Source organism: Macrotis lagotis, chromosome 5 (assembly GCF_037893015.1).
Source record: "Macrotis lagotis isolate mMagLag1 chromosome 5, bilby.v1.9.chrom.fasta, whole genome shotgun sequence".
In the NCBI taxonomy this organism is placed as follows: Eukaryota; Metazoa; Chordata; class Mammalia; order Peramelemorphia; family Peramelidae; genus Macrotis; species Macrotis lagotis.
Genome location: NC_133662.1, coordinates 4,417,792 through 4,426,373, shown reverse-complemented (window position 1 = coordinate 4,426,373; position 8,582 = coordinate 4,417,792). Strand labels below are relative to the sequence as shown.

The window sequence follows — 8,582 nt, the reverse complement described above, 5'->3', positions numbered from 1 at the left end:
GGCCCGGGCAGCGCGTGACGCCGGGGCCCGGGAAAACGGGCGGGGCCCGAGAGCGGCGAGCGGCCAATCCGGAGCGGCGGGGGCGGGGCCGGGGAGGGAAAAGGCCGGCTGCAGCCCAGGCAGCGAGCTGGGCGGAGCCCCGAGGCGCCAATCGCCGAGGAGAGAGGGAGGGAGGGGCGGGACCAACCTGCTCGGAGAGGACGGAAGCGGAGGGCGCGGCCGGGAGCGCAGGGGCGGACACGAGACGTCAGGGGGCAGCAGAGGGCTGCGGAGCCGGGGAGGGGGAGGGGCGAGGAGGAAGGGAGGGGCGAAGGAGAGGGAGAAGAGGAAGCTATTTTCCCAGCATGCTTTGAGCCCGGCGAAGACGCGGAAGCCGCCGTGGCGGCCCTGCCCCCGCTGCTCCAGCAGGCTCGGCACGAAGTCGTGGAGACCGCCGAGCTATGAGTCCAGAGGGAAAAGCCCGTACTCTGTGCTGGCCAGGGCCCCGGCTTGGAGTTGGCTCCCGAGCTTTTTGTCTCCGAATCGCCCTGGCCGAGCCAGGAGGCCCCGCGGCTGCACAGCCGTGCCAGGCAGGCCCGGGGGCGCCCGGAGACGCCGCCACCCGCTCCCCGAACACTCAGGGAGGACTCGGGCGCCGCGTCAGGATGGGGTTTTCCTCTGCGCCGAGGAGACGGCAAGGCAAAGGACGAGAGATCGGGTTATATTACACAAATTGGTTTCAAATAGATTTTTATTAGATTAAAGCTTTAGAGCTCGCCAAGGGCCGGAAGGACGCGGGTCCGGGCCCGCCCCGGCTTCAGGAAGGCGGAGGGGGCAGGCCCACGTGAGGGCGCGCCCGGGTTAGCCGCGCGTGCCCTCCCTGCCACCTTCCCCGCCATCCCCGCGAGCATCCTCACCTGTTGTCCGGGTGAAGACATTCGGGCTCAGAGAATAGCTAGAGACCTCGGCCTCGCACCCGGGGCCTTTGACCCCGAGCATGTGGACCACCACCACACCGCACCGCCGCCCTCAACGAGAACTCGCCTTCATCCCTTACCCAGGATGCTGCTCCTAGGCGGGCAGCTAACACGCTACCTGAACAAGAGTAGGAGATGCCGGGCCCACCAGGTAGCATCGCTCCTTCCCCTCCAGGGCTTGAGTTGGGAGCCAGGAGCTACTGAAAGGGCGGTACCCTTAACTACTATACTCTCTACATAAATTATGTATATACGCATACATCTAGATATGCATCCTCTTTCTCCCCACATATAAATATGTATATGCAGATATAAAAATCTATCTTGATATAGTTGAACCTATTCCTTTATTGGGGGAGAGGCAGGAGAAGGAAACCTGAGGTCTAGAAGTGCCCAGAATGTTACAAGCTCAGAGTCAATCATAAGACAAAAGTGGTGTGGCTTTGGGCAAGCCACTTAACTCCATTTGCCTTGCAAAAACCTAAAAAAAAAAAAAAAAAAAAGAGAAAAGAAATAGATTTTTTCAATGATGTCTGACTTTTCATGACTCCATTTGGGGTTTTCTTGACAAAGATACTGGAGTGTTCCTTCTTCTGTTCATTTTATGGATTAGGAAACTGAGGCAAGCATTTGGTCATTTGTTTATGCTTCAGGTACAAGATCCTTCATTCTCCGGGGATCATGGTGATTTGCAAATAAATTGGATTTAAGTGAGGGAGGGCTATATAAAATCAACAGCCTTATCCTTTCCTTTGAAGGTATCTAGGTCCATTGGCAAGACACCTGAGGATGGCCCTTTGCCCAGGATCACAGAGTTAGTATCTGAGGCTGAATTTAAACTCAGGAAGATGTGAGTTCCTGATAGTGCTCTATCCACCTAAATTACATTATATTTTATTTTTATTTATATTATTAAACATTTCTCAGTTACATTTTAGTCTGGTTTGGGCCTCGCTAGGGATTTCATAGGCTGATTGGCCAGTTTGATGTCTACGATGTCAAACTGAAGTAGTCAGACCTGATGAAGTTACTACATTTTCTTCAGCCTATTCTCATATAATATGATTTAATACCCTTCACCATCTTAGTTGTCTTCCTCAGGATACTCTTCAGCTTATCAATATCCCCTCTGAAACATCATTATATATTATCTGGGACACATGGATCCTGAGTAATGAAGCCCAAGATTGTATTAACTCTCTTGGAAAACCACGAAGCAAATCCAAGTGAGACAATGACACTGATTAGCAGATTATCATATATGACACCATATTTCCTCTATAATCTTTCCACTAAAAGAAGGGAGATGTGTTTTTACCAAATATGCTTTACTTTTTAAATTCAATTTTATTTTATTTTCAGTTCTGAATTCTCTCCCACCTCCTTCTTTCTCCACCCCACCCATTGAGAAAGCAAGAAAAATTAAAATGTTAAAAATATGTGTAGCCAAATTAGCCATGACAGAAATATATATTTATATATGTATGTGTATTTATGTGTAATATACATTTATGTGTAAATGTGCATATACAGCATATGCGTGTATAATGTGTATAAGTATATACACAATCTGTTCTATGAGTCCATCGCCTCTCTATCTGGAGGTGGATAGTATATTTCATCATGAGTCCTAGAGTTATGTTTGGTCATTATTTTACCAGCTATTTTCTAGGGCCAAGATTGTTCATTACAATCCTCAGCATTCCAATTTCTTTTTTAGGTTTTTAAAAAAATTTGCATAGTTCAAGTCATTGTGTATGTTTTTTTCTGCATTCTGCATATTTCACTCAATCACTTCTCATCTTTTTCTAGATTCTGTCAATAAGTATTATGTAACCACTATACATCATTCCCTATGCTAGATATAGAAATACAAATATGAAGGAGAAAACAATCTCTGCTCTCAAGGAGCTTACATTCAAACTGGGGAGGCAATATATTTATGTATATAGAGAATAAATATGAATCCCATAAATACAAAGGAGTTAAACTACAAGGTAGTTTGAAAGGGAGGTAGTGAGGTTGGGGGTATCAGGAAAGTTGCATGTTTCTCAAGATGGTACTCGAGAGGGCGGCTAGGTGGCTCAATGGATAAGAGCACCAACCCTGGAGTCAGGAGTACCTGAGTTCAAATCCAGCTGGCCTCAGACACTTAATTACCTACCTGTGTGGCCTTGTGGGCAAGCCACTTAACCCCATTGTCTTGCAAAAAACAAAAAAAAAAAGATGGTGCTTTAAGCTATTTTGAAAGATCAAAGGGATTCTAAGAGGGAGGCAAAGGAGCAAACTGCAGGCAAGGGAAACTGTTGATGTAATCAAGACATGGAGACAGTTGCATAAATGTGGGTACTGAATAGAGAAGGCAAGTTTGAATATCAGAGTGGATGAGTGGGAGGGAAAATGTATAATGAGAATAGATAAAGCTAAAGAGGGCCCAGATTTTAAAGAATATTCAATATTAAACAACTATAACTGGGTTTACCTGGGCCTTACTGACTGAGGTCTAGGTCTACATCTCTAACCCATTGACCCCTTCCTATTTCTCTAATATCTTGAGGGGGATGGTCTGTTTTCCTATTATTAGCTTAAGCCCCCTACCAATTGTGTCCCCCCCTTTTATTAGAGATTGATGATTAGCACTAGTTTTATTTAACTACTTGACAACAGAATAGGTTTTAAAAGGAATATTTAAAAGATAAAGCAAACATACAAACTTGTCCCTTCAATATTTTTTTTTAGGTTTTTTTGCAAGGCAAATGGGGTTAAGTGGCTTGCCCAAGGCCACACAGCTAGGTAATTATTAAGTGTCTGAGACCGGATTTGAACCCAGGTACTCCTGACTCCAGGGCCGGTGCTTTATCCACTGCTCCACCTAGCCGCCCCCTGTCCCTTCAATATTTAGGGAATAATCTCCCCTCCCCATACCTCAAGGAACAGGGGGCTATCAAGCTTATAGTTCAGTTCATTTCTTAAAATAGCACTAGTTCCATCAAGTTAAAGTCCAAAGTCTCATCAGGCTGGAATCCAAAAATCATTGTTTCATAGGGATTTCCTATTAGGCTTCAAGATCCAACGTAGGAATCTTGGGCTGTGAAACCCCCATGGCTCAAGTGCCAAGGTTGGAGACTCTGCTTCCTAGCACCTAGAATTGAAAAGGACAAAGGAAGCAATATGAAAACTTCAAGGTGTTTCTTGCCTTGAAGAGGTGTGGCTTCCTTTCCCCACTTATTTCATGGTGTTACCTGCTGTGAATGAATAAGTCATTCATCCCCAGATGCAAATGCAAGAAAAAGGCAGACTGTGCTCAGGTAGTTTTAAAGACAGTTCCAGCTATGATGTCCATGAAAAGAGGCTGCTGCTCCCAACTTCATGATAGACCAACCCAGAATGTGTACAGATGGACCAGATCTCTGTATCTCCCAGAAGCAGATCCCCCAAATGAAAAGATAAATGGCCTGGGCACTCTTCTTAAATGGAGGTTCTGGAAGAAGCTGTCCAACTAGAGGACCAAAATATGAGCTTAAGGGCTAACACAATCTTCTAGGACGAAGATGTTTCTGGGGAATATTGGATCAATTCAGGAAAGCAGCCTGGCAGGAAATGAAGACATGACTGATTTGGGTGGAAGGATCCGTTCAATTACAGGCTGGCACCCCGGGGTCAGAGGATACACAACATGTGAGTTGCTAGGCTACAGTGATCTTCTGTGCCTCCCTCAATTTGTAATTGTTAAGTCGATGTTTTTACTCAAGTATAAGAATTTATATTTGCTATTATTAAAATGCCACATTACATATTCATCTCAATATTTTAGTCAAGACATCTTTTTGAAGCAAAGAAATCTATTTACCCAAGTTAATACCAAAAGAGAAATCAGAGAAAGTATACACTGGAGAATATATACCAGACTGCACAGAATGAAGAGATTCTATTGGGAATGAGATAAGTTGGCTCAGTTGAGGGTAGGGGTTGGAGTGGGTAAGAGAGAGATCCAGATTTCACCCACAGGGAATTTCCAAAAATTTCTAGTGTATCAAAGCTGATGATAGGGACGTGATGGAGACTGTCAACTCTTCTCATGTTGACTTCTTCCCAAAGTCTTATTTTGCCTTAAGCAACCTGAGGTGGGGTTGACATCTCTCTCAAAACTTTGAGAGTATCTGGGGCACCCAAAGTCCAAAAAGATGGAAGACACTTGAAGAAAGTGAAGACAGTAAAGAGATTCTTTTCTTTCATTCTCATCAACTCCACCCCTCCCCTTATAGGACACTGATTTTCACCAATAAGAAGAGAGTTCCACACCAATGAACTATGGGACTTAGGTTACAATATTTCCCTAGGCTAAAGGTCTTATAGGCCCTAGTGAAGATTTGTTGAAGCAAGTCCCAACCTGCAATTATACAGTTAAAACACAAGCACCAGTACTTTAAAACTACAAGAATATGACATTAATGCTCTATTGGTATTTTAGACTGATCCATTCATTTTGGAAAGCAATTTGGAACTAAGCCCCAAAGGTTTTAAAACTGCATTACTGGGGTGGCTAGGTGGCTCAGTGGATAGAGCACCCGCCCTGGAGTCAGAGTACCTGAGTTCAAATCCGGTCTCAGACACTTAATAATTACCTAGCTGTGTGGCTTTGGGCAAGCCACTTAACCACATTTGCCTTGCAAAAACTAAAAAACAAAACAAAAAAACCAAAATGGCAAAATTCACTAGGTTTGAATCCCAAAGAGATCAAAGAAAAATGAAACGGATCCATATGTACAAAAATATATAGCAGTTCTTTTTGTAATGGCAAATAATTGGAAACTGAAAGAATGCCCATCAATTGGGGACTAGTTAAACAAGCTGTGGTATATGCTTGTGATGGGATACTGCTGTATTATAAGAAATGATGGCAGGATGCTTTCAGAAAAACCTAGAAAGACTTGCATGGAGTGATGCTGAGTGATGTGAACAGAATCAGGAGAACATGTACAATAGTAACAGCAACTTTGTGAGAGACTTAGCTTCTCTGATCATTGCAATGATCCAAGAAAATTCTGAAGGACTTATGATGAAAATGCTATTTATGGGGTGGCTAGGTGGTGCAGTGGATAAAGCAGCGGTCCTGGAGTCAGGAGTACCTGGGTTCAAATCCAGTCTCAGACACTTAATTACCTAACTGTGTGGCCTTGGGCAAGCCACTTAACCCCATTTGCCTGGCAAAAACCTAAAAAAAAAAATGCTATTTACCTGTACTTCATCCATTGTACCACTTAGCTGCTCCTGATACATGATTGTAATTTTTTTCTTTATTACTTTTTGGTCTGTGTTTTCATTTGCATTTTGACTAAGTTGAAAATGTTTATCATGATTGCAAATATAAAATCTATATCAAATTTTTTGCCTTCTCAAGGATTAGGGAAGGACAGTAGGGAAGGAGAAAATTTGGATCAAAATTTTAAAAACCAAATGTTAAAAATTTTTGTTCACATGTATTTAAGAAAAAAATAAAAATTAAATGTAATAAAATTTTTGAAAACACCCACAGGGATGGTTTTCCTGGCATTTCAGGTAATCATTCTATAATATTACTGAAACTGAAATTAAACAAATATGGATTAACAGTTCATGTAGTGGATATGGCACTAATAGAACATCATCTAGAAGAGTATTACAGTGACAACATTCCTAACTATACACTGGACTTAATATATACACATTTTGAAAATACATGCATATTCATAGACTTTTAATAGTTTGGAAGACTGAGCAAAATAGCAAAATATTTACAAAATAGTTCCAGGGAATGGATGGTCCCTATCAGGTCTATTTTTGCCATCAGGAGAGTTAATTGAACTTTCTAAAGAGCAGGTGGACAGGGACATGATGGAGGCTTAGGCAAAAATGGAGGAGAAAGGTACATCCAGTAACTGTACAAAGACTTTCTGACCCAGATATGGGCACTGAAAGTGATGCATTCAATAAAGGAGACTGTGAGTATTATTACAAGGCAAGAGAACCCAGACGCAGCTTCTTTGATGCCTAAACTGCTAAAGAGCTTCCAAGAGTACAGGTTCAACCCAAAGAGCCTGAACATACTGATAACCACACAAGTCTATAATGTGTAGACACACAAGTCTATAATGGTCCTATTATACCATAAAGAACAGATGATACCAACTACTAATTCTGTTAATAGGAGCCAAGCAATCCATCAGTGGCAAGAGAACTAGGCCTCTTAGACCAGTCACTAGGCTAAATTGTACATGTAAATCACTGCATGTTTGAACATGCTTGCTTTTTATTTTGTTATTTTTTTTATATTGTGCTTTATTCATGCTATGTAAAATGTTAATTTTTTGTATCCCTACACTTATGCTTAAGTTTTATTCTCTCTCTCTCTCTCTCTCTCTCTCTATATATATATATATATATATATATATATATATATAATCAATAGTTATTGTTATAGTTAGCTAGCTTTTCTCTGTTAGCCATACTTATTGTTTTTGTCAATATATATTTAAATCTCAACTGTCATCCTGTGTGTTAGTTATTCCTTGCAGTTTTGGGCCATTTGTCAACTTGATAATCTCCATTATGCATATTTTAATCCCATTCATTGATAAAATGTTAAAACATGGCTAGATATACTGATTCCTGGGACTGTCCAATGGAAATCTTCCAAAGAGGTATCTTGCAAATAGGTATCAAACAGTTAAGGAATATCTTTAGAGTTGTTCATTTGATTGGTTCCAGATCCAAATTGTATTATCATCTAGCTCACATCACTCCATCTTTTCTACAAGAAAACATGAGAGACATTGTGAAATATTTTGCTAGAATATAGGCAAACCAGGCCTAAACTATTCCCCTAATCTTCTAGTCTAATAGCTGCAAGAAGAAAAATAGGATAGAATTGCATGATCTTTTAAAAGAATTATCATTGTGAACTTAACACCAAATAAAATGAACATTTTCATATAGAAAATAAAAGAAAAAAGTTGTACAACTAGATCCTGATGAGTATAAATAATGAAGCTAGTGAAGAGGTTGCATTATTCAAAGTCCTACAGCATATTTCCATTGGACTGGAACCAATGATCATGTCTGACATAATTATAACTTCAAATAGTGTCAATTTGAATATATGCAGTCACCCCAAAGGATTTAATATTTACATATATCAGGACCTATCTCTGCACAAAATTATGAACCTCTATTGTGGATTACTTTTCCTTTTAAGTATGTAATTTTTTTTTATTTTTGCAAGGCAATGGAATTAAGTGACCCGCCCAAGGTCACACAGCTAGGCAATCACTAAGTGTCTGAGGTCACATCTGAACTCAGGTCCTCCTGTCTCCAGGGTCAGTGCTTCATTCACTGCGCCACCTAGCTTCCCCCTAAGTATATAAAAATGAATATATAACTCTCAAAGTTGTTCCTCTTATCTGAATATTTTCTGACCTGTTATCTTTCTATGCATTTCTTTTTTGGAGGGGAGTGAAGGAAGCAATAAGGAGTACAAGTTTATTTGACAACATTATTAAAAAAACTATGAAAAATTTAAAATACTAATTATTGAAAGAATAAACTATGGGGGCGGCTAGGTGGTGCAGTGGATAAAGCACCAGCCTT

The 8,582-nt window shown here is 41.2% G+C and overlaps 1 long non-coding RNA gene across 1 annotated transcript in view; it reads left to right on the top strand.

Moving 5' to 3' along the window:
* Positions 1-369: 369 nt before the first annotated feature.
* LOC141523375 (uncharacterized) overlaps positions 370-8,582 on the top strand; it is a 41,532-nt gene continuing 33,319 nt past the window's right edge. The window contains exon 1 of the long non-coding RNA XR_012478470.1: positions 370-4,634. This is a non-coding gene — a long non-coding RNA (uncharacterized LOC141523375). The remainder of the gene's footprint in view (positions 4,635-8,582) is intronic.